At 36.4% G+C, this 23,584-nt stretch overlaps 1 pseudogene; it reads left to right on the top strand.

Annotated features, from left to right (window-relative positions):
• The first annotated feature begins 19,252 nt into the window (after nt 1-19,252).
• Nucleotides 19,253-19,546, top strand: LOC114007575 (cytochrome c oxidase subunit 5B, mitochondrial pseudogene; annotated as a pseudogene).
• The last annotated feature ends 4,038 nt before the right edge of the window (nt 19,547-23,584 follow it).

The raw sequence follows: 23,584 nt of genomic DNA on the forward strand, positions 1-23,584 counted from the left end.
AGAATTATGGGGAGTTCCTAAATTCTTCTATCTCTATTTTTTTCTTAAGGAAGTATACCTTTAAAATGGAAAGCAATCAATATGATGTTTTAAATGTGTGGCTTGATGCTATTCTGGTAGACATGCAGTACTGATTTGTTCTTCCTTCTGTGTGTCTGATTTTGTTTCCCAGGCATCAGAGAACGCTCCCAGTCATACCACTGGTTTAAGTGACCTGTTCACCTTCCTGTTCCCCTCAGGGTAGATCTGATTTCCTGCCTCTGATATCCTGATTGAAGACACAGCTCACATGGTTCTTTTGTGTAGTAACAGCCTCCTTTGCTTACGGATTCTACTTCTTCAAATATATTTTTTTTTTCAAATTTTGTCCACAAAACAACATTTTTTTAGAAGAATAAAAACAAATCTTCACATTCTTGGTGTGATAATTTTGCTTTGTGTCTTCGCACAGTATTCCCAGAGTGGTAGATTCTGTCAGTCAGCCGCGACTGTCACCTGCTGTCAAAAGCACTCAGGTTTCACATCTCACTCAGAAACACTCAGGTTTCTGTTTATGAAACAGAAGTTTATTGCCTTCCACATCATCTCCAGTCATGGGATTTTCATGTCTAGCAACAACCTGTTTGAAAATGCAAGTGTGGCTCTTCATAACCACAGGTAGGTATTTTCCTCAATAAGAAGAGATTTATAAAATAGAAAGAGGATTAAAAACCATATGCTGAGACATTAACTTGATTTTATTACTAGCCCCAGAGAAAACATTTCTTATTTAAATACTAAATAAAGAGACATAGTAAGAAAAGATATTATGACATACTAGTGAAAGTCTGTAAGTATTTCCAAAGAATATATAGATGAAAATCCATCTTTCCCAAGCTTTTCCAACCTAGATTCATTGGAATATTTCCCAGGTTTTTGTTAGTACCCCTCTGTATTTTTATGTCATACATAGATCTCAAAGCCTAAAGGAGAGAACTGTGGATCAATCTGACTTTACAGAAAGTATAAAATAGCTGCTCTGTTTAGATTAGTGTGACAGTAATTGTATTTACACCTTGATTGTATATCTTGAACTGAACGAATTTAGAATCAAGTATTTTGGAAGTATCTCATTTATGTTCTAAAAACAAAACAAAACCAACCAAACAAACAAAAAAAGGTGTCTATCGCTGCTATGAACTGAATATCTGTGTCCTCCTCAAATTTACTTGTTGAAATCCTATAACCCCCAACATGACAATAATAGGATATGGGATTTGGGAAGGTAATGAGGTCATTAGGTAATTAGGGGTAACGTGCTTCTGAATACAATTAGTGTCCTTATAAGAAGAGACATGAGAGCCAGCTGCTGTGGTGCTGACAGTGGCACACCACTGCACAATACTGAAGCTCTGTGGGAAGGCCCGGGGTTTGGATCCCCACTCAACGTAGGCACAACTATGATCCTGGGTAGATGGAAAGCTTCGGGGAGGATCACAGCATGCAAGACTGTGTCAGGGGTCTGGACCTGCCTATCTCTTTCAAGAAATAACTTTTTTTTTAATTTTAAAAAAGAGAGAGAAAGAAAAGATATGAGCAAACTTCTCCCCACCCTATCTCTCACCTTCCTTGTAAGGATATAAGACAGCAGCCATTTGTGAGCCAGGAGGCGAATCCTAGCCAAATACAACCAAGCTGGTACCCTCATCTCAGACTTCCAGCCTCCACAACTTTGAGAAATAAATGTTTGTTATTTAAGCTGCCCAGTGTATGGTATTTCATTATAGCAGCCCACACTGTCCAAGATACCCCCTATGTGTTTTCCTTATTATGTTACAGATATGCATAGTTGTCAAAATATTTCCCTACTCTTGGTGAAAAACTAAGTTTCTTCCCACAAAGTGTCCTCATATAAAATAATGTTGTTTAGCCATTTCAGACAACAGAAGCCTGTCAGAAAATGAAAAAATAAAATAGAAAAGAAAAGAAAAAGGTAATGTATGGTGTGGAAGGAAAAAACTCTCATACATTGTTAATGGGCGTTTCTTTCTGGATAAACTGGCAATGCAGCAATGCTCATAAAGCCTTTAGTATGTGTGGTTTTAATTGGTTTTGATTCAATATTTCTACTTCTAGAAAATTTATTCTTAGGAAATCATTTAAATGTGCATAGAAGATAACTAGTAGAAAGTCCAATTTTTAAAAATCCAAGAGAATTTGCATTTTCACATAAATAAATATTGAGTAAATGAACTATGTTACACCACAACATGACATCAGTTCCAATGTAAATCAGTATGCTGTGACAGCAAAAGACATAAAATGTTATTTTAAGGTAGAAAATTATAAACAGTATCTGCAGTATGATTTCATTTTTCTGGTATTTGTGTATAGAAAAGTTAGGCACAAAAATGTTGACAGTAATTATCTCTGTGTAACAGTTTGTCATCGTTATCGGTACCATCATAATCAACATACTTCCAAACTTTTCTTGAATAAATGTATTTTATCTCCAGTACTAACCACTTCATCCTGAACTCCAGACTCTATATCTATCCAGACTTCAAACTCTATGGGACCAGCAGGTGGCATGGTGGTTAAGGTACTAGACACTCCCACCTGGCCAACCACAGTTCAAGTCTCAGACCTGGTGGCTTGCTTTCTCACTTCCTCTCTTTCTCTCTCTCTCTGGTCAAATTAAAATAAATGAATGAATAAATATATTCTTTTAAAAAAAGAAAACTGTTTGGCATCTCCATTTGGAAATCTATTTTCTTTTATTCATTCATTCATTCTTTTGTTCACTTATTCATCCAACAAATATAGAGTTACATTATAGGTGTTAAAGATTAACTAATTAAATAATCAAACGGATAAATGTCCCTCCTCTGATGGAGTGTACCTTCTAGCAGGTATCCATCTCAAGCTTACCACAACAATTAAAAATGTCTCGATTTTCTCCCTAATTCAGTTTTCTCCTTTTGCTCCATCTCAGCAAAATGACATAACTACTGAGTTGCTCATGTAAACATTTAGGATAAATTCTAATCTTTTTTCCTTGGTCTAAAAAACGTTTCAATGATTCAGTTTCTCTCTGATTCTTTAATCTCATATCTCTCATATTATTCTCCCCTTTGCTCACTATATTACCCACACACTCACTTTCCTTGCAATAAAAAAATGAGAACCTCATACTTGAAGAGCCCTTTTATGAGTAAAATAAGAAGCTAATGATGGACACATTAGACTATTGCCTTGAGCTAGGCTAGGAGCCAGGTTGTGAAGTGGGAAAAGAGGCCCAGAGTTGCTTATGATCAAGGAGGGAAGTGATTTTGACAGTGCTTCTAATAAAACTCCCACTATTACAACCTCTCTCTTCATAGCCACAGATTCACCTTGACTATTCACCTTGGAAGCACCAGTTGTTATTTCGTAATGCTCCTGTCACTCACTATGGAAAGGCAAAGACACTCAGGCCACCCTTTACTCCTGGACTCTAACTTCATTCAGCTCTGCCCATCCCTTTTTTTTAACCTTATCTTCACCCTTTCCAAAGAAGCTTTTGAAATACAAGGTCAAGCAACAACCTCCTCTTCGAATATTCTTTTGTATACTAATAAGTCTGGGTGAATACCAAAAATACCTACAGCCCTCCCAGAACATATATAATTTCCTCCTGAATGCCTTTCTAGTCTATTCTCCAACTCCTAAAACCCCAACTCCTAACACCTCATGGTACCAGATTATCCCAACACTACTGAGTCACCTGTATAGTCCTGACTTATGCCCTCTCATTCCTGGAGAATTTCCATTCCTGTTTTACAGTTATTATCTCCAACACTGCTCATGACATAATTCTTTATCATTTGTACAACTATGGAAATTATTTCACAGGTACCATGGAAATGATATCATAAGATAATGAAAATGTTTTTAATATCCTATTCTCTTAGTTCTTTGTCCTTCTTTTTCTTCAGTGAGCCAATTCTCATTATTTCAGTCACTCATGTCTATATCATCTCTATAATTATATACTAGATCAGAACATTCCACTTTCACATCACATTACAAGAAGGTGATATTATGGTGTAGCCAAGGAAGAGGAGTTGGTTATACTTGAGCCTAGGGGCTCTGACCATTGTAAATTCATCTGGCTTTTTGAGAGGCTGAATGGATTAACCACTGGAATAAAACTATAAATAATCTTTATCATTCTAATTAGAAAACTCAGCATAAACTTTGTCACAAAACTATAACCAATCTTTATCACTCTAATTAGAAAACTCAGCATAAACTTTGTCATTACCAGTAACTTCACCTGCCTTCCATAATATTGATTTCAAGCATCCCATTATCTGTCCCTATCTCTTGTCATTCTGAACCATGCTCTAGTGCCCAATTCCAATAATTCTTCAATCCCATCAAAACTAATTCTACAATAACCTACCCTTACCCTTCAGTTATTTGTTTTCTTATTTCTTCTCACGCATTTTAAATCTCAAGGTCAATCACAATAATCCAACCTTTACGTATAATCTCAGATCTTCTGCCTCCCTCAACTTTACCTTTGATAAAATAAAGTCTACCCCTTCATGCCCCACTGCTGAGTGTAGCAGGGAAAGACGATAGCTGATTCTTCTCACTGCAGGTGTATGACCTCAAGTGAATCACTCGTATGTGAAAGCTAGAAAACTTGATCTCATAGAAGTAGAAAGTAAAATGGTGATTATCAGGGCCTGAGGAGGTTAGGGAAGATGCTGATCAAAGGACACAAAAAGAAAAGTAAGTTCAAGTGATCTATTGTACGACACAGTGACTACAGTTAACAATACATCGTATTCTTGAAAAATGCTAACAGTAGATATAAAGTGTTCTAACACAAAATATATAATTGTGTGAGGTAGTGCATGTTTAATATCTAGGTTTACTCATTTAACTATATTATATTTGTGTGTGTGTGTGTGTGTGTGTGTGTGTATGTGTATAGATATGTGTGTATGTGTGGGTGTATCTGTATCTGGGAAATATTGTATCATCAGGAAAATCATGACACATTTTTTTGCACAGAAAAATACGTCATGATTTTCCCAATGACCTAACAGATAAAAGAGTGAACAAGAAACCAGACCAACTTCAGTGGTTTTGAATCAGGACTCACAGTCAATTTGTACAAAGATCTATGCAGAAATTTAGTCAGTCTGCACCCACATAATGTATTCCTTTCCCTCTTGCTACAGATTAGATGATGCACCCCCCATTGTTCTCATTCTCAATTGCCCTTTTACTCCAAAATGCCCTCTAGCAGATTCCAGTAAGGTATTTACCATCCTTACATGATGAGCCCATGACCCCAAAATCTGTCTCTTGGCTGAGAAAGGTGTGTAAAGCTGTACAGAATATGACCAGCCACCTCCTGCTTGCATCATTTTGCATGAGATCAAGGGCAATTGTACTGAAGGTTCATGAGCCTCTATAGCTTGGCAAATAAAGTTCAAAGAATGCATTACAATGCTAAGCTCTTAAACTTCCAATTGCTTTAAAATAGTCTAGGAGCTCTGTCAGAGCTTCAGATGATTCAGGGCTGGAATGCTGATGATGCTGAGCCAGGCTGTTTATGGACCACACCTTGAAAATTACTGGCAAATGAGAACAGCACTAGACTTAGAGTCTGACAAAATTGGGTTCATATTCTAGCTACCCCTGTCTGAATTTGGACAACTTACTTTCCCCATCCATAAAATAGAGGTAACGATAGTGTCATCAGAGGTATTGTAACATTAGAATAAATGCCATAATGAAAGTATCTGATGTAACACCTGATGCTCAAAAAACTTTTTCTAAAAAAACAAAACTGGCAAATCTAAATGTAAAAAGTGGTAGCAAGATTTACACAGACATATGGACAGTTTTATAAAGGAAAGAGAATTTTTTGCTTTGTTCCCTTTGCTGTATTTCCAAGGCATAGAACAATGCTCCATTCATAATGAGCATTGAATAAATAGCTTTTAAATGAATGAATGAGTAGAAAAGGAAGATGATTTGGAATTAGGAGATATAAATTAGAACACCAGCCCTTTTTTGCATTCTTTCTAATCTCTCTGAGCCTCAGGGTCATTATTTTGAAAACACAGTCAAGAAAATCTATATTATAGGCTGGGTAACATTTATATGAGATAATGTATAAAAATTCTAAAGTATTATATAAATTTCAGTTATTAGGATACTTTGTAACACATAAATATATATATTAGAGGTTTTTGCTATAGGGCATGTGCGCTTGCCAGGCAGAGAGAGACAGAGAGACAGAAAGCGAGAAATCACCCTCCAGGGGTAATGGCCATGCCACAATCCCTTCTCCATTCTCCTCTTGGGATCTTGGGCACTGGGTCCAGGACGTGAACTGTGGTTGACTACATGGGAGTTCAGCGACATAGCCATTACGCCAACCGCTGGTCTCCATAAATATATTTTTAATGGTCTGTTATTAGTCATTAAAGGAGGATGGTCTAGGGGCTGGCAGAAGGTATGGTGGCTGGGATACTGGACTCCCACACGGCCAACTGTGGTTCAAATCCCAGACCTGGCAGCTTGCTTTCCCATTCACTTGCTTTCTCTCTCTCTCTTTCTCTCTGGTCAAATCAAATAATAATAATAATGATAAATAAAATTAAATTAATAATTTTTTTAAAAAATATAAAGTGATCTAGAGAAATTTTATTTCACTTGCCCAAATAATTTGCCATCCTTCATGCCTGCATATATTAAGAAATGTTCTATGTTCTATGGAGAAATTTTTAAAGGTAAATTAAAGAGGAAAAAAGCCTGCTTGTAAGAAGGAAAACTGGCAAAACGTGTTAAAAATAAGACAATAGATTGAAGAGCATGAGTTTTCATTAGAAAACCTTAGCATCTAAAAAAGGCTAGTTATTTTTTAGAGACATAATTTCTGAAATATATAATATGAAAGAAAAGGTTGCAACAAGGTGGATTCATAACTAGAAATATGCAGTCTCCTCAGCGTTATGTACCATCTACTTGGATCAAAGTACAATTTAATTCATATCTGAGACTGAGTAGAATATTAACATTAAATCCATGACCCTGGCTCACTTTTCATTTCTGAGAATATATACCCAAAGGGAAGAGGTGGCACAAAGTAGCTGCACATACATTGGCATTTCAAAGAAGCAATCATCATTGTGAGTATGAATTCACTGCCTCCAAGCAGGGAGCGTGTAATAATGGTTTCTGTTTCTTAGGCACGGAATTCTTTTAGTATATAAAACAGAAGCTAACAACAAACATTATTATTTGTATCTTTGAATGATAGAAAACATTTTTACTAGTTTATTCATAGTAACAGGTCTAAATTCTCCAATTAGCGTACATATTTTGTATGCTTTCTATATACATCCTAAGCATATACAATAATATTCACCTAATACATACCAGATTGATCAAAATAATAACATAGGCATATGGAAATTATACTAAAGACCAGTGAGAGGATATTACTAGTCAATAACATTTTGATGAAACAAAATGATAACCAGACTATCTACTTAACAGAAACTTATAGGGTTATAACTAACTTTTCTTTTCTTTTAGTTACTATTATCTTGTTTAAAACACTTCTTATATACAAGCATGTATGACAAACACGAAGTCTACAAATAAGGAACTTCAAGCTTCAAGAATTTAATTCTCTAACCTGAAAAAATGACCCACTCAAAATCAAACAACTACTAATCAATCAATCAACAAAGCCAAATTTCAGACTTAATCACTTAATTCCAACTTCAGAGCTCTTTCACTCAAGGTCTGACTGGCAAAGCACGTGTGTGAGCAGGTGAATGAGTCTTATTTTTTCTTTGAGTGCCAACACTCCAATGTAAAATTCTCCCTTCTGCTTCACAGTGACTTTGTACAAATACCCATTTCAGAGATTACTGAGAAACTCGGTATTTTATTGTCTTCGTTTAAATACTATATTGTTTTAGAGATAATACTTTTGCTATGGTTCCGTTTGTTTATAACTGTGATGAATATCTTATTTTCTAAGGTCTTATCTGCACATTCAAAGAGATTTTTATGCTTATTAATTTAAAATTTTCAGAGATAAAAGATACTCTTAACTGCCACTAGCAGCTTACCGATCTTCAAGAAACAGTCCTCTTCCAGGTTCGACAGGGAGCTATGACATGAATTCTAATGTTAGTGTTTCCCTCCCCAAATCAAGATGTGACAAATAGCAGGTGTGCATGTGTGTGAGTGCGCGCACACACACATACACACACTCTCTCAACTGCATTCAGGTACCATTATAAGAACACCAGCTATCTGCTTTAAGTTAATTGTCCTAAACAATAACTTTTATAAAATTTCTATAGAGAATATTGATTATAATTGTCAATGTACTTACTTCAGCAGTAATAGAGGGGAGTACAGGATTTATGTATCTTTCTTAATTATTTTTATTTTATTTTATTCATTTATTTATTTTAATTTGACCAGAGAGAAACAAAGAGAGAGAGAGAGAAAGAGAGAAAGTGAGAAAGCAAGCCAGCAAGTCCAGGACTCGAACCATGGTCGGCCATGTGGGAGTGTCCATCACTTTAACAACCACACCACCTGCTGGTCCCAGGATTTATGTATCTTAACTTATACAGAAAAAATATAATATTTATTTGAATTATGATTAAAGTCTATGAACTTATATTCTGTTCATAATTAAGACAATGTTTAGGTTGTTTGGTATGTCTTTTATCAAAATATATTTTACAACTATTAATTCATTTAAACATTGTCTAAAATCTAATGACAACAAATGAAATTTTTAAATTTTTAATCACTCAAACATTGAAAGCTAATGACAACAAAGAATGCTTTTTTTTATTTTTAAACAAAGCATTATACTCTAAAAAAGAAAAACATCTAGAACATATTTATAACACTGACATACTGCATTTTTGCCCTTGTGGGGGGCTTCGGAGGAGAAGGTTATTTATTAAATTACATTCATTTCCCAGGTTAATAGTTTTACTAAAATAAAGCAAATAAGTTAAAATAAATATGTTATTATTCCCAAATAGATTTCTCAGTATTGTGCTGTGTTCTTCACAGGGAAGAAACAAATTTATTGTTTGTTACATTCTCTCCAAGATCTTAACAGTCTTATAAAAATATAAAAATATAAAGTACATATCACAAATGAAAAATTAAATAAAATAGAACACAACAGAGAGAGTTGGATGGCACCAGCTCAGGTAACTGAAAAGATCAAGATCTTCCTTTCTGGCTCCATTCCCTACTAAGCTCTCCTTCTTTATCCAGGTACTCTTCCTTTGATCTCTCTGTGCCAGTCCTGCCCTACTTGTACTTTCACATTAAGCCCCCTCTATCATTTAGGAATTGCATATGACAGAGTAACAGAAAGCAGAAATCCTAGGAAGTTAAATATTATAAGGCTTTACTTTCTGCAGAGGTAGAAAACCTAATGCTAAGATGGCAGCTCTAAACTTACCAGTGATCCACACTCCTACCTTTTGCTACATCATCCTTAGCACCAGGCTTTACCCTTCAAAGTTGATTCCTTGTACAATTTGGCTGTTACGGCTCCAGCCACCATAAATGTATTCCAGGCAAGAAAAAATAGAGCGATGGAACACAAAAAGCATCTGTGTCAGAAATGTCATCCTCTTTTCTTGAAAGAGTTTCTGGACAGTCCTTTCCAGCCATTTCTATTTACATCTCACTGTATAGGACTATCAAATGACCACCTCTAAAGATAAGAGAAATTGACAAATATAGCAATACCACTTCAGTTTTTCAAGTTAAAAAGAGAAGTATGGATATCATCAAGGCAACTCTTTCTGCTCCATCTCTCTTCCTCCACCTCTAATACTCTATCCTCAGACTTCTCATTCTGTTTCTCTATGTGGGTCCCATCATACTGCAGCCCTTTCTTCATAATGAGAAATATGGCAGTGAACCTGCATTCCTGGAGGATAAAAGTATGTATTTCTAGGAAATATGTCAAATCCCAGGGTATAATCTAATTCCTACTTTGGGAACCTCAGTAAACCCTGATCCATATATAGGAGAACAGAGTTTTCTGATTATTTGGTCCTATGTTGAATGCTTCTTCCTATTGCTAAAAATAAAATGTATATGATTAATCTCATCCTAGCAACACAGAAAGAACAGGACAATCTTGGAATGATCTTGAAGACTATCAGCATGTTTCCAAACACACTGTGAATAATAAATTGATTACAAAATATAATCAAAGAGTAAACTGAATGCTTCAAGTAAGAAACATGATGATCAAGGAGAACAAGAAATTATGTTAAGAGATTAATGAAAACATCATAGGCAACAGAGGACTTGGCAAAGACTGGTATATATTACTATCAACTTAGTAGGATTTGAGAGGCAAAAAAGTACTCATACTAGAGAAATAACATGAAGAAATTTAGTAATGAGCCTAGCATACTTGGGTCTTATTAATAAAACTTCACTGAAGCAGAAATCACAAGTAATAAAGTAAGATAGGATAAGCAAGAAAGACATTCAAAACTTAATAGTCATCACAGCAAAAACACCAGCATTGCAGATTATCAACACTGAGGATACATTAAAAGGTAAAATTATAAAGAAAGGGAAAAATTATGTAATCAAATAAATAATTGAAGAAATCAAGGATATGAATCTTCATATATAATTAATGAAATGGAGTTATCCTCATGCTACAGCAATAATGTGCTGCTCAAGGGAAGCCAGGTCCCACGTGGCAACTGTAATTTGAATCTCCAGGCCAGTTGGCCCGATACATGCCAGTCATGCATGCCAGTGCCAAGACCCAAAGGATTAAAGGACTGGAGGAAAGGGACTGTGGTTTAGTCAAGCCCTGTGGAGGGTGCTCCTCTTTTCTCTCTCTCTCTCTCTCGCTCTCTCTCTCCCTCCCTCCCCCCCTCCCTCCCTCTCTCTCTCTCTCATTCATACATGCACATAGAGTTAATAATGAATAAAGTAAAATGACTCTTCAAGTTTACAATTATATGTCATGAAATAAATGCCCAAAATAATAAATGAAAAATAATACTGCACTAAAGATCACTATGAAATTTCAGACCTCCAGGGATAAAAATAAAAAGCTGAAATTTTTCAAAGATGAAAAAAAAAGTTATTTGACATCAGGAATAAAAAAGAGATCCTCTCAGGGAGAAAGTTAGAAGCCAGGAAAAGAAAAGGATAAATACCTTGAATATTCTGACAGTTATTCTATACCCAGCCAAACTAGTCTTCAAATGAGAGCACAGAATAAAAGTATTACAGAGATACGAGCACCCAAAAATATGTATTTCCTGTACTCTTCTTGAGAAATTATGTGGTCAGAAAACAAAATGAAGAGTAGGAAAAAAAAATCCTAGTATTTTAAGAAGGTAACCACCAGAAACAGAAAATATAGAACTAATAAATAATATAACAGTTAAACCATGTTAAAGTTTTTCAGGAATACTCTACAAATTCATAAGATGTATGATATGACCAGAGGTTCAAAAACTTAATCAAAAGAAAATATTAAGCAATTATCATTGTTTAACCATAAAATATTGCCATTATTGTAGGTCAAAAATAGTCAAAATATGGGAATGTCATATATTCAACCTAATGATCCCTCACTACATAGGTGGGAAAAAAGAATAGAAGACATATCTAAAAGTGATAAATCAAAAGAGGAATGTAGAGAACATTTTAGAAATATGCAGTTAGATATCAAATAAATAGCATAAAGAGTTAAAAATGATTGTCATAGAGGAACAGGACTTGGAAGGAAGAACATATAGAGTAATATTTTTTAGATCTTTAGAACTATTTAATTCTTAAATCTATATTCATATATATGAGTTCGATAATGTTTTCCAAGTACAGTTTGAAAAGTGCATATTTCTTATTTTGTAGGAATATAAAAATGTAGACAAAAATTACATAAGAGCATTTTAAATTTTAAGTGTGTCTATCAAGTTCCTGTTATTTAACCTTAGTGTTCAGGCAATGAATACAAGATGTAAATCAGACTTATTCTGCAGCCTCACATTTTCAACTGGAGCTTTAAGACTACAAATAGGCTTAATTGCTCTCATCTTCTAAAGAGAGGTGCCATGTCATCTCATTAGAATTTGCTAAGAGGTGACCTAAAAACTTTAACTAAAAAAAAAAAAATCACAAATTTTAATAATATTTAATAAAATAGCACCAAACCTTTTTCAAATCTCTTCAAACTCTCAAAATATAATTGAAGACATATATACATATGCTCTCCACTAAAATTACATCACTAAGAACATTCTATGGGAAACCCTTTAAGGGAGGCATTTTTTTTTAGAATCTGTAACACCACTTGGACACATAATACAAAATTGCCTGCAAAATAATTTTCAGTGTAGCTCCATTTTAATTAGCACCAACCCAGAAGTCAAATGATGCTTTATAAAACTATTGAGAAGTAAATTACATCACTGTGAATCACACAACCACTATACAGCATGGTGATAATGTCCCATATATCAGAAATGACAGCCCATTTTCCATCCACTGTTATTAAAAAAAAAAAAAGTACAGGTGATAAAAAGTCCTTGCATTTTCTGAGTTAATGCCACATTCTATAGCCAACCTGTCTCCTACTTTGTCAATTTTTCCCAAACGAAACAAATAAGGCTGCCACTGGCTCATGCAGATAACAACTTTCATGGCTGTCTATATATCTCATCATTGATATATTAGGCAGTTCACCCCCCAAAAAAATTGATTTTGACCATCACTGCTTATTAGGTTTCCCTCAATTGTTTTCCATTGGAATTGTCTCTGCTATCAGGAAATGACTGAATATAGCACTAGCTCAAAGGACTCTTCCAAGATAATAGTCTTTGTTTACTATGAAGATGATAGAACTTACCTCATAAGTTGTTGAGAGCTTTACGTGAGGATGCAAAAGACTTAGCACAATGTCTCTTATTATGTGTTCAATTAATAGTGCAATTATTAGCAGTACTTGAACTAGGGGACTAGCATGAAGAATCAAGGCCCAGGAAAATGTAGGCAAAATAAGAACTTGAGGTTATCCTGTTGCTAAGACTTAGGTCTCTAGGCATTTAAACAAGAATGAAAAAAAGAGGCATTGTATCAATAAAGACGGGCAGTAGAGTCAGAGGCTCAGCCATCACTTAAATACCCTCTACAGAGCTTTGGGTCCTAAAACTACTGGTAAGCAACATCAGGGAGATGTGATATAAGGGTTAAAGTCATCTGTGCATTTAAGATTTGCAAGAAGAGTTTACATGTTATTGACTGAGATCGTCCCTCCATAATTCAACAAAACACTGCATGTATAAACATCATCTATTTCAGCTAGTCAATCTCAAATTACAGGTAGCACCAAGTTGTTGAAGTCAATTATCCAGGACTGGTAAATGGCATGGAGGTTAAGACAGCTGGATCCCACATGGCCAACTGCATAGTTCAAGTCCCCAGACTGGAGCTTTGTAGAACATACTGAGTGTGTATGTATATATAAGAAGAATACCAAGAGAAAAATGGATGAGAAAGGACTGTGGCATAGCCATTCCCGCTGGGGAATGCTTTCTCACTTTCCCTGTCTCTGTCTCTCTCTTTCTCTGTCTCTCTCTCTCTCTCTCTGTGTGTGTGTGTGTGTCTTTGTCTTTGTCTTAGATGAATGTGCATGCCCTATCACTAACATTTTTAAAAGCAGAGAGGAGAGGGACCAGCAGATAGTGTAATGGCTATGTTGCTGGACTCCCATGTAGTCGACCACAGTTCGCGTCCTGGACCCGGTGGCTTAAAACTCACGCTGGGTGCGTGTGCATGCATGCCCAAGATCCTGAGAGGAGAATGGGGGAGAAGGGATTGTGGCGTGGCCATCCCCCATCGGGGGTGATTTCTCACTTTCTGTCTCTCTGTCTCTCTCTGTCTGTCTGGTGAGCGCACACACCCTATAGCAAAAACCTCTCCAAAAGCAAAAAAAAAGCAGAGGGGAGAAAAGAAAGAAGAAAAGAAACCAATTATCCAACTTGTGTAAATATTTTAATATCTCAATGGGTCTGGAATATTAAAAAGTATACAGAAGCCTTCATTTCTTTCCTCTAAATGTGTAAGTGTTCCACAAAGAAGCTTAATATAACAAGAATCAGGAACATGACAAGGATTTTTTTTTAATTATTGGAAAAATGCTTTCACAGTCATTCAACTAATAACTTTAAGTTCTGTTGTATACAAAACTCTGCTCTTAAATAATTGCTTAAGGACTGTGTTATAGGGTCCAGTAGTTTTCTCTCTGGTAGAACTCTTGCCACTAAACCCAACCCATCAAGAAGTACTATATGGTCTACCAGCCAAAGTCCTTAATGAGATGCCTACAAGTATAGTCATAAAAGGTAATCCAGACCAGAGCATTAAAATGCATTTATGCTTCTTCTACCATTTATTGAACTTAATTTTACTGTCATATTCTTCAAAGAGTTGAGTACAATAGGGACTGAAAATGAAATTAATCTCATTTACTTCTTTCAATGATGTGATAAGAAAAATCCTACTTTAAGAGAGGAAGACACTGAAGTTGTTACTCCCAGAAAAAAAAAATTCTAACTAAATCTCCTTACCTCTCCATGGTGATTCTTATCTGTGCCTTGATCTCTCCATGTCCACCAGAAGAACCTGCCTACTACCTATTAATTTGTTAGAATTAATGCATTATATAATTTTATATAAGACACTGTCATTGTGAAAATCTCTACAATGACATAATATAACAGAAACACAGATTCTAGGGCCCCATCCAAGACCTATTTCAACAAAATCTCTCTACAAGTGAGGGGCCAGGAAGTGATATATCAGGCTAATAGGGTGCTTCTAAAGTTCAAACCATTTTGTGAAATACTTAACTAGATTAAAGATATTTTGAAATAGAAAAAATAAAATTGGTTTGGGAACAAATAAGACCTATCCATAATAGTCAGGGAGCAAATATACAATAAATTCCTAAAACATTTACAGTCAGGGAAAGGTGTTTGATTTTGCAACGTACAAAGTAATGAAGTCCATGATCAAAGGAATATGATGAGATTTGTTGTGAGGTCATATCCAAAATTCTGATTTCTTTGTATCAGGTTACCGAAAGATTTAGTAGAATCACAGAGAAATAAAGGCAGTAAACAGAAGAATACTGAGGAGAGCAAAGCACACACGGGAAATATGGCAGATATGTTGCAGTACATGCTTTTAAAAACTTAAAATTTGATTAATAGAAAAGACAGTACACTCCATAAATATTTCTTGTTTTGTTTTGTTTTGTTGTTTTAGAGCGATTTTTGCTATAGGGCACGTATGCTCACCAGAAATACAGAGAGAGACAGAAAGCGAGAAATCACCCACCAGGAGGGATGGCCAAGCCACAATCTTCCTTCATTCTCCTCTCAGGATTGTGGGTGTGCATACACATACTCCTGGTGTGAGTGTTAAGCTGCAGGAATTGGGACTCAAACCACAGTTGACTACATGGAGTCCAGTGAAGTAACCACTACACCATCTGGTAGTCCCCCATAAATATTGTTTCTTGATCATTGTACCTAGGCATAACTTTTGAACAGTAGCCTAATGGGAAATTAATAATTTTTAAGTTAATAATAAGATTTTTGAAGCAGTCTATCAATAGTAGAGGTAAAATAAAGAAGACAGAAGAGAAGCAATATACTAAATGCAGATTCAGGAAAATGGAGAAAGAAGGTAAGAACAAAGACAGAGATTTTTCCTGTAGCCATCCTCAACTGAGGTTTCAATGGATAATGAGGTTAAGAAGGTCCGAACTGCATATTGTGATTATACGAATATACCTATAATAGATTCAGCAAACTGCAAAGTTCTCTTCATAGAATTTCTTTTTAGTGAGTTATTTTCTTGACATTAAGATCGCAAATTAAAGAAACTCTTCATCTATTGCTAAAAATCAGATATCCAAACCCTGTTAACTAGCTTCTATATCCAGTAATGGTTGAGTAAACTCCTATAGGATCTGATCTTCTGACAGATAACATATCATAAACTCTAGAGAGAAAAAAAAAGTTATTGCCAGATGGTACATGTGCTCACCAGAGAGAGAAAAAGAGACAGAAAGAAAATACCCACGAAGTGACACATGGTCACACAGCAATCTCTCCTCCTCCATTTCTCCCTTCTGTCAGGATTCTGAACACACACGCACACATTCCTGGTCTGTTTCTCAAGACATCAGGGCTAGAACTTGAACCGTGGTTGAGCACATGGGAGATCTGGCTACCAATGCACAGCACTCAATCACCACACTACAAGGCCAGTGTGGAAAAAAAGAAAAAAAAATTAAACACATGAATGTATCAGAGGACAAACAAAAGACATTCTTTAGGGTCGTTGACACTTGAAATCAGAGGCTAGCACTGGGTGATATTCCGCTCTTTCAGAGTTTGTAGACTATGGATAAGCCTTATCAGCACCAGTCTTTGTGATCAAAATCCCAATAGAAAACTTACTATGTTTCTGATTTAAAGAACTAGAGGGGGCCAGAAGAAGGCATGGTGGTTAAGGCAGTAGACTCCCACATGGCTGACCATGGTTCGAATCCCCACCCCTGCCAGTTGAAACTCATGTCAGGCATGTGGATCCAAAATCCCAATAGGAGAATGGAGGAGAAGGAATTGCAACGTGGCCATCCCCCCTGGGAGTGACTTCTCACTTTCTGTCTCTCTGTCTTTCTAGCGAGTGTACACACTCTATAGCAAAAAGTTCTCCAAAAAAAATAAAGACAAAAACATAACAAATGCTGATAAGGATACAAAGAAAGGGAAACTCTTATACTGTTGAAGGGAATATAAATTAGTGCAAACATTATGGAAAATAGTATGGCAGTTTAAAAAAAAGTAAAACTGTCATATGATTCAGCAATACCATTACTAGATTAAAAATAAAATCCATAACAGAAAAGAAATAGTGTGTTAAAGAGTTATCTCTATGTTTATTCACAATACTTGGAAGAACCTGGAGAACATTAAATTAAGAGAAATAAGCCAGGCACAGAAAGATAAATAATGCATGTTCTCACTCGTATGTGAAGTCTAAAAAAGTTTATCTCATAGAAATAGGAAGTATAATAGTGGTGACTGAACAATGGGAAGGGGGAGTGAAAAGGGGACTATGTAGAAGTGCTTAACAGATATAAAATTTTGGTTAGATAGAAGGAATAAGTTCTATTGTTTTATAACACAGTGAAGTGATTATAGTTAACAATGATTTATTATATATTTCAAAATACCTAAAAGAAAGTAGTTTAAATATTCACCCAAAAAAAAGAAAGAAATGTTTGAGGTGATAGATGCTGATTACCCTGATTTGATCATTACACATAATATGCATGTATCAAAAAATCATGGTGGCGGCCAGCAGGTGGTGTGGTGACTAAGGCACTAGACTCCCACATGGCCAACAGTAGTTTGAGTTCCAGACCTAGTGGGTTGCTTTTTCACTGCCCCAACTCTCTCCCTCTTTCTGTCTCTCTTTGGTGAGTGCATATGCCTATAGCAAATTTTAAAATAATTATCATCATAAATGAAATTTTTTTTTTAAATCACACTGGCCCAGTTGTTGTGGCACACAATGGATGCTGCTGTTCAGCAAACTGAGGCCACAGGGGAGGTCTGGGTTTGATACCTGAGAGCAGATGAACATTTCTATAATTCAAGTTACTTAGGAGGCTGAGGCAGGAAGATTATGACACAGCAAGATTCTGCTGAAAATTACACACACAATAAACAATTGTTCATTTAAAAATTACACTGTACTCCATAAATATGTATGACTATTATGCATCCATTTAAAATAACAATAATTTTTAGAATATAAGCAAGCAGAGTTTAGGGGAAACACAGCCACTGGAAAGAGAAAGGGGGAGACTAGAAAAGAGAAAGCCAGAGAGAGAGAGAGAGAGCCCAAAATTCTGTACATAAATTCCACCCATCTCTGGTGAATCCCTAAAGAATGGATACATGGGGCACGTTTCAAGCAAGTCAGCTAAGGTTAAAGAAACTGAACGAGTAACTGAGCCACTGTCCAAAAGTCAGAGTTACAATTTGACACCAACCAAACAGATTAGTGGCTAAGACAGATGTAAAAGAATTTAAATGAATGCAAAGATAAACTACATTTGTGGATCAATAGAATCAATATTATTTATATGTAAATTCTCTACAAACTTAAGCTGTCTATTTTACATAGTCCCTATTATAATTCTAGCAGGCTTTACATTGAAAGTGATGAGTTTATTCTGAAATTTGTATGTACTAGAAAAGGACCCAGAAGATCCAAAGGAATTTTGAAACAAAAAGAGCAAAGTTAAAATAAATAGTCCATCTAACTCCAAGAATTAATATAAAGCTCGGGACCAGCAGTTAGCGTAATGGCTATGTTGCTGGACTCCCATGTGGTTGACTGTGGTTCGAGTCCCAGACCTGGTAGTTTAAAAATCACACCAGGTGCGTATGCATGCGTGCCCAAGATCCCAAGAGGAGAATAGAGGAGAAGGGATTGTGGCGTGGCCATCCCCCCGGGGGGTGATTTCTTGCTTGCTATCTCTCTGTCTCTCTCTGTCTCTCTCTGCCTTTCTGGAAAGCACACACACCCTATAGCAAAAACTCTCCAAAAAAAAAAAAAAGAATTACTATAAAGCTCGAATATTCAAGGTAGTGTGTGGTCCTGGAATAAAGATTGTCAAGTACATTCATAGGACAGAATAGAGAAGGCTAAAGTAGACTCACATATATGCTGTCATTCAATAGTCAAAAACTACAAATAAAGAAGGTATCACAGCAACAAAAAAAAAAGGTAACTTTTTTTCAACAGAATATGCTAAAACAACTGGATATCCACATAGAAATATAAAATTATAGACCAGTGGTAGCCTGGTGGTTAAGCTGTCTGGATCCCATATGACCGACTGCATAGTTCAAATCCTGAACCCAGCAGCTTGAAAAACACACTAGGTGTGTGTGCATGCATGTCTAAAATCTTGAAAAGAGAAATGAAGTTGGAATTGCGGTGTGACCATCTCCCATGAGGGATGCTTTCTCACTTTCTTGCTCTGTCTCTGGCAAGTTCATGTACCATTTGATAATTTGAATTATGTGTGTGTGTGTGTGTGTGTGTGTGTGTGTAAAATTATTTCCAGGCCCGGATGGCTTCAAGGTTACTTCGCGGAGCTGGAGCACTGGCCACACAGGCCCTGAGGGCCCCCGGCCCCAGTGCACAGGATTGTGCAGCCATACAATTTACTCCCACAAAGGCAGCTTCAGGCACCAAGGAAGATCCAAATTAAGTCCCTTTCATCACCAACAAGTGAATAGTGGGCTGCATCTGTGAAGAGGACGACAGTGTTGTCATCTGGTTCTGGCTGCACAAACGTAAGACCCAGCCATGCCCTAACTGTGGAACCCATTACAAGCTGGTACCCCACCAGTTGGCCCACTGAGCTCCTCAAACTGTGATGTAAAATTTATTTCCAATAAAGACTAGCCATCGCAATGGGAAAAAAAAAAAAAAAAACTATTTCCAGGCCCTACCTCACTCTATACAGAAAAATCAGTCTGAGACAGACTACAGTCCTAAACCTCAAAGTTAAATATATCAAACTTTCAGAAGAAAACATAGAAGAACACCTTTGTAAATTCTTTTAGAAAAGGAAAATGGTAAATTAATCTTAATTATAGGCTTTTATCATTAAATTTACCATTAAGAATTTAAATAAGTAAGTTGCAAACTAAAAACAAATCTGCAAATATGTATCTGATAAATAACTGGTATCCAGGAAATATGAAGCACTCTCACTACTTAATAATAAAGAGGCAAAAAATCCTGTATGAGCAAAAAATTGCAATATATACTTCTCAAAATAAGATATATGAATGGTCAACTATGAAGAAGTGACAGTATTAGGGTCCAGAGAAATGCAAATTAAAATCACATGAGATACCTATACACACCCATCAAAATGGCTGAAATTAAGACTGACAACATTAAATGTTGGATAGGATGTGAAGAAGCCAGAACATTAACATAGCAATAGAGGAATTGTAGGGATAGACATTCTCTTTTTTTCTTTTTAATAAATGGCAATTTCACCATTTTTTTGAAGAATTTTTTTTTTAATTTGCTGCAGTGCACATGCACTCACCAGAGACAGAAAATGAGAAATAATCACCGCACAGGGAGGATGGCCACACGGCAATCCCTTCTCCTCCATTCTCCTCCTGGGATCTTGGGTGCCTGCACACATGCACCTGGCATGAGTTTGAAGCCACTGGGTCCTTGATTCAAACCACAGTCGGCCATGTGGGAGCCTAGCAACGTAACTGCTATGCCATCTGATGGCCCCAATGTCTGGCAATTTCACACAAACAAAAGCAAAACACACTCCTTCCCTATGATCCAATCATTGCAATCTTTGGTATTTTATGAAGAGAAATGAGCGCATGCCCACAGACAGACTTTGTACAAGAATATTCTCAGCAGCTTTATTCATAATAATCAAAAACAGAAAAAGACCCAGGAATATGTTAACAGGAGAACATGGAATCTACTCAGCAATAAAATGGAATAAACACATATGCAAGAGATGAATCTGAAAAACATGCTGCCATCTCAAACAAACAAAAAGAATACAGACCATATTGTTTCATTTATCTAAAACTCTTGAGTTGAAAACCTCATTTTTTTAGAGATATTTTTTGCAAGAGGGCACATGAGTTCACCTGAGAGATAGAGAGACAGAAAGCAAGAAATCACGCCCAAGCGGGGACGGCCACATTATAATCCCTTCTCCTCCTTTCTCCTTCAGGATTTTGGACACCCACGCACAAGTGCCCAGCGTGAGTTTTAAGCTGACAGATCTGGGACTCGAACCACAGTGACCACGAAGTCCAGTCATATAACTATTACACCACCTGCTGGTCCCAGAAAACTAAGTTTTTATGGAAAAAAATGAGAAGACTGTCTGGCTTGGGTAACGGGGAGAGGAAATGGGATTTAGTAAATCCCCATTTACTAAAAAGGTTTAAGAAGAGAACACTTTATTTATTTATTTATTTATTTATTGTATTTATTTACTAAGTTATTGATATGTAGTGCATGAGCTCCCAGAGACAGACAGAGACAGGGAGGGAAAGTGAAAAATTACCCTCAGGGTGATAGCCACACTGCAATCTCCTCTCTATTCTCTTCTTCTGGACCCTGGGCTCACACTCACACATGTCCAGCATGCTTCCAGGCCACTGGGTCTGGGACTCAAACCACAAGGTGAACATGTGGGATCCAGTCACCTTAACTTCCACACTATCTGCTGGCCTGGAAAGGAGACTTGAAAGGGTGATGGTGATTTTTTTAAATCTTAGAAGGGCTTTGATATAAACAAATGTTCCATTTGTCATACTCATTAAATGGTACATTTATGACTTGTGTGCAATAAAAAAAAACTGTAAATAAATATTGAAATCTAATTGGCAGGTAAATATGCTAAAGTGTTCAGGTAGAAATGTATTGATTTTTGCAACTCACTTTGAAATTCATCAAAAAGTAAGGCAGAATGATGGGTGGATAAATGGCTATGTGATAAATACAGAAAATGCTATTGATGGTCTTTCAATATTCAATTATTCCAATATTTAATGTATGTTTGAACATTTTTCATAATAAAATGCAGTGGAGAAAAAAGCAGATTAACCCCAATGACTGCTTTCAATATTTCTATGCCCAAAATGGACAGATCTAAAAATCAGCACATTTTACTGGAGGATACTTGACTAAAGATTATTACAGTTTGCATATTCATAAAGTTACCTAGATAAGTTCTTATTTTTTTTTTTTGGAGAGGTTTTCGCTATAGGGCGCATACACTTGCTAGACAGACAGAGAGAGACATAGAGACAAAGCGAGAAATCACACCCCGGGGGGATGGCCACACCGCAATCCCTTCTCTTCCATTCTCCTCTCGGGATCTTGGGCACGCACGCACACTCGCCCAGCGTGAGTCTTAAGCCACCAAGTCCAGGACACGAACCATGGTCAACTATGTGGGAGTCCGGCGACATAGCCATTACGCTAACTGCTGGTTCCCCCTAGATAAGTTCTAAAAATAATTATTTTATGAAATCATGGGATATAGACCTAGATAAAGTACTCAAAATTGCATATTTCTCAGAGAAGCCATTTTTAAAATATGGAAAGCAAATGTATGCATGATTATGGTAGAAATCATTAGAACTGTCACAAATATTCAGACCTCCTCTTTTGGGAAATATGACAGCATTGCGGTCTCCTTCCATGTTTAAGATAAAGCATGGACAAAATAACTTGCTTTGATCAGTGACATATGGGCAGTAGTGGTATCTGTCACTTCCAGAAGGAAATATTAAAAGCCAATGAGTGAGGCCCAGCCTAGGCAAAGCAGTTTATAGTGTTCTGGACTGCAATACTGGAGCCACCTGGCCAACCAGATTAGGATCCCTGGCACTGGATCCCCAAATTGGCCTGAAAACACATGTGGTCTTCCAAGATCCCAAAAATCTGGAGGGCTGGGGAAAGGGGATAGGGGGATGGTAAGACTGCTGAGAATACCTACTTTCTCTCTCACTCACTTTTTTTTCTCTCTCTTAATTTTTATGCATGTGCACACACTATTACGTTATAAATAAATGCATACATATGGACTACAACACATTCTCTTTTTTTTCTGCCATGACAATTTATAATGTTAAGAACCTAAATCCTGGAGTGAGAAGGGCATTGAGCAGGGCTCCCTCAGGTCCATCATGGGCCTGCAGCATAGAACAGAAATAACCTCCTAGTTTTAAACCACTAAGGCATTGAGAATGTTACTGCAGCATAAGCTAACTCGTCTTGTTAGTCACATCAAAGAAATCATAGAAAAAGCTCTCATGCCAGTCCTTCAAACACATATGGACAAAAAAAAATGTACTTTTTAAATCCAAGTTTTAAATGGGAAATTATTTTACAAAAATATACTAAAGATACTCATTTCAAACCCAATCCACAAAGGAAATTAAAGTGCTGCCACATGTGTGATCCTTGGAAGACTAAGAAGCACAGATGAGGGAATTTTTATGATATGACATCGCAAAAAGAAACTTAGTGTTTAGGGCTTTATGTCACTGAGAGTCATACACAAGAAACAGTGGAATTTAGTCTCGTTAGCAGAAAGCAATGGTTATAAGACCTCAGAGAAGAAGAGGTGAACACTTCAGGCTGCAATCAATACCGAGTGGCTGCAAAAGAAGCAGTGATGTGAGTTTAGTTCAAAAGACAAATTGCTCTTTTATTGACAGCAGTCCTCCACTGTGACCAGTCAAAGAACTGAAAGGATGCAATAGGATTGCAAAATTATCAGAGAAAACACATTCATCTCAGGGAATAATGTTTGCAAAGATTTTTGTAAATAAATGGTTATAAAAACACTTAGAAATCAAAGGCTCCATTCTCAATAGGTTAGTTAATT

Source organism: Tupaia chinensis, unplaced genomic scaffold, assembly GCF_000334495.1.
Source record: "Tupaia chinensis unplaced genomic scaffold, TupChi_1.0 Scaffold000199_1, whole genome shotgun sequence".
NCBI classification, from domain to species: domain Eukaryota; kingdom Metazoa; phylum Chordata; class Mammalia; order Scandentia; family Tupaiidae; genus Tupaia; species Tupaia belangeri.